The sequence below is a fragment of the Cucurbita pepo genome, chromosome 8 (assembly GCF_057944985.1).
Source record: "Cucurbita pepo subsp. pepo isolate OVF chromosome 8, ASM5794498v1, whole genome shotgun sequence".
In the NCBI taxonomy this organism is placed as follows: domain Eukaryota; kingdom Viridiplantae; phylum Streptophyta; class Magnoliopsida; order Cucurbitales; family Cucurbitaceae; genus Cucurbita; species Cucurbita pepo.
In genome coordinates, this window is record NC_141805.1 from 6103828 (window position 1) to 6107001 (window position 3174).

At 38.5% G+C, this 3174-nt stretch overlaps 1 long non-coding RNA gene across 1 annotated transcript; it reads right to left on the bottom strand.

Annotated features, from left to right (window-relative positions):
* Positions 1–1471: 1471 nt before the first annotated feature.
* Positions 1472–2965, bottom strand: LOC147791431 (uncharacterized). Its single transcript, XR_015422135.1, has 2 exons — positions 2429–2965; positions 1472–1634 (listed from the first exon to the last, which is right to left on the bottom strand). It is a non-coding gene; the product is annotated as an uncharacterized LOC147791431 (long non-coding RNA).
* Between the last annotated feature and the right edge of the window lie 209 nt (positions 2966–3174).

Genomic DNA, 3174 nt, shown 5'->3' on the forward strand with positions numbered 1-3174 from the left:
AACAGAGTGTATAAAGGAGTAAAAAAGTGCTTAAAATCGAAACCCTAATTCGGAAACCCGAAACTGGGACGTTTGAAACACGTGCTAAAATAATCCAGTAACTGTCCATGTTTTTCGAAACTTTCATGGGGAATGATTAGGCATGATGATTTAGAATAGAATGTCGAAGAAAGCAGTAAAAAAATGCTTGAAATCGTAACCCTAATTCGGAAACCCCAAACCGGTACGTTCGAAATAAGTACTACAAAAACCGAGTAACTGTCCATGTTTTTCGACACTTTTATGGGGAATGATTAGGCATGATGATTTAGAAGAGAATGTCGAAGAAACCGAGTGTATAAAGCAGTAAAACGTGATTAAAATCGAAATCCTAATTCGGAAACCCGAAACAGGAACGTTTGAAACACGTGCTAAAAAAACCGAGTAACTGTCCATGTTTTAAGAACCTTTTGTGGGGAATGATTAAGCATGATGATTTAGAATAGAATGTCGAAGAAACGGAGTGTATAACGCTGTAAAAAAGTGCTTAAAATCGAAACGCTAATTCAGAAACCCCAAACCAGGACGTTTGAAACACGTGCTAAAAAACTGAGTAACTGTCCATGTTTTAAGAACCTTTTGTGGGGAATGATTAGGCATGATAATTTATAAGAGAATTTCGAAGAAACTGAGTGTATAAAGAAGTAAAAAAGTGCTTAAAATCGAAACCCTGATTCGGAAGCCCCAAACCGGGACGTTTGAAACACGTGCTAAAAAACCGAGTAACTGTCCATGTTTTAAGAAACTTTCGGGGGGGAATGATTAGGCATGATGACGTAGAAGAGAATGTCGAATAAACCGAGTGTATAAAGAAGTAAGAAGTGCTTAAAATCGAAATCCTAATTCGGAAACCCCAAACCGGGACGTTTGAAACACGTGCTAAAAAACTTATTAATTGTCCATGTTTTAAGAACTTTTTTTGGGGAATGATTAGGCATGACGATTTAGAATAGAATGTCGAAGAAATGGAGGGTATAAAGCAGTAAAAAGGTGCTTAAAATCCAAACCCTAATTCAGAAACCCCAAATCGGGACGTTTGAAAAACGTGCTAAAAAAACCGAGTAATTGTCCATGTTTTAAGAAACGTTTGTGGGGAATGCTTAGGCATGATGATTTAGAATAGAATGTCGAAGAAATGGAGTGTATAAAGCACTAAAAAAGGGCTTTAAATCGAAACCCTAATTCGGAAACCCCAAACCGGGACGTTTGAAACACGTGCTATAAAAACCGATAAACTGTCCATGTTTTTCGAAATTTTTATGAGGAATGATTAGGCTTGATGATTAAGAATAGAATGTCGAAGAAACGGAGTGTATAAATGTAACACCCCGCTCATCGTCAACGCGATTCACAGGAGTTACTACTAGCCTCAATAATAAACTCCGACAACCAATGATAAATTTCAAAAAAAAAAAATATTTCCAAAAACATCAAGTAAAACATTTCAAACCAGTGCTATTTAAACTTAAAACAACCGAAGTAGATTCTTGACAGCGAAAGCATAAGTACACAAAACAGACACAGACATGGGTTCCCAAATAGTTCCTAGCCCGCTGGTCTCGCCCTCGTCCTCGGTTGGCCTGCATCAACTAAATCTGGAAAGAAAAGTTAAAAATAATTTTGATGAGTAATTAAATTACCCAGTAAGTAGCCAACTTTATCTTTCATGAATTCATAACTAATCTTTCCAGGTGTTTTTAAATTTTATTCGTCATTGACTCCTAGTTTCTCTTACTAGGGTCATCTGTTCATTAATGAGGTATCTCAGCTACCTCCAGCTTAACATAGCAAATGTTTTTAAGTTTTATTCGACATTGACTCCTAGTTTCTCTTACTAGGGTCATCTATTCATTAATGAGGTATCTCAGCTACCTCCAGCTAGGTTACTGACTCTCTCTCGATATGCTTATCTAGAATTTTCGGACTCGTATGTAAGACTCGCTCTCGGTCAAATACGGCCCGTCTACTAATTGCTCTGGCGGCCTGTTTATCTCATATACCAACGGTCAGGAGTACTCATGCTCCCTGACTTAGCACACAGCGCGTTGGCCAGGAACTCCGCGGGAATTAGTAGACTATCATACTCATATAAATAAGCCATAGCTCAACAACCAATAAGCATATCTTAGAGTCATAACCTTTCTATTAACATGCATAACATACTCACAGTTACTGCATGTTTTCATACATGTATCATGTTCAACACATAGAACATTCTGACAATCATTTATACCATGCTTACATCACAGGCAAGCAGTCACAATATACAATAAACACTCAATATCATCAAAGCTTATCATAACATATTAAGTTCTTAATCAGGTAAACAACATACTCACATGTTGTAAAACAAGTTAAGAACTAGTTCAAAGGTCGATACGCTACTTACCTGGTTTCGAATCCCTTTCTCTCTTGATTGTACATTTAATAGGGTATTTCAACACAATTCCTTTCGATTAGACCTATATTTCACCATTTTCAAGGTAAGTATAGGTCAATCTAGGTAGAACAGGTCAAAACAAATCGAACGGGACAAATCCGGAACCCAAAATGATGCTTCACGCGCCCTCACGCGCCCTCACATCCTCGGTGTGTCTGTCCCACGCGCCAGGAGCACGCCCAGTCGCACACCCAGTCGCGGCCCCTCACGCGCCTGCGTGTAGTGCACGCGCTCCTTCTTCTTCCTTGCGTTTTCTGAAATTTTCCCATCTTTTCTGTTAATACCTACTATATCCCGAAGCCATATCCTCCTTCTACGATTCGAATTTCATCCTGATTCCTTCTACAAATTTATAGATCTCCTTATTACGATTCTAACAAGCCCTATTTCATAACTCATTATACAATATGAACCAAGATATCGAGATTTAAAGGTTCGGTGATATGGGTTTTTCGTTACCTTCGAATCACCGTCCGATTCAGCTCGTGGCCGAAACAGGAACGTTTGAAACACGTGCTAAAAAAACCGAGTAACTGTCCATGTTTTAAGAACCTTTTGTGGGGAATGATTAAGCATGATGATTTAGAATAGAATGTCGAAGAAACGGAGTGTATAACGCTGTAAACGAAGTCACCTAAGGTAGGGCATTTCAGATTCATGAGTATTTCGGCAGATCTCTCCTGGTATTTTAGAGG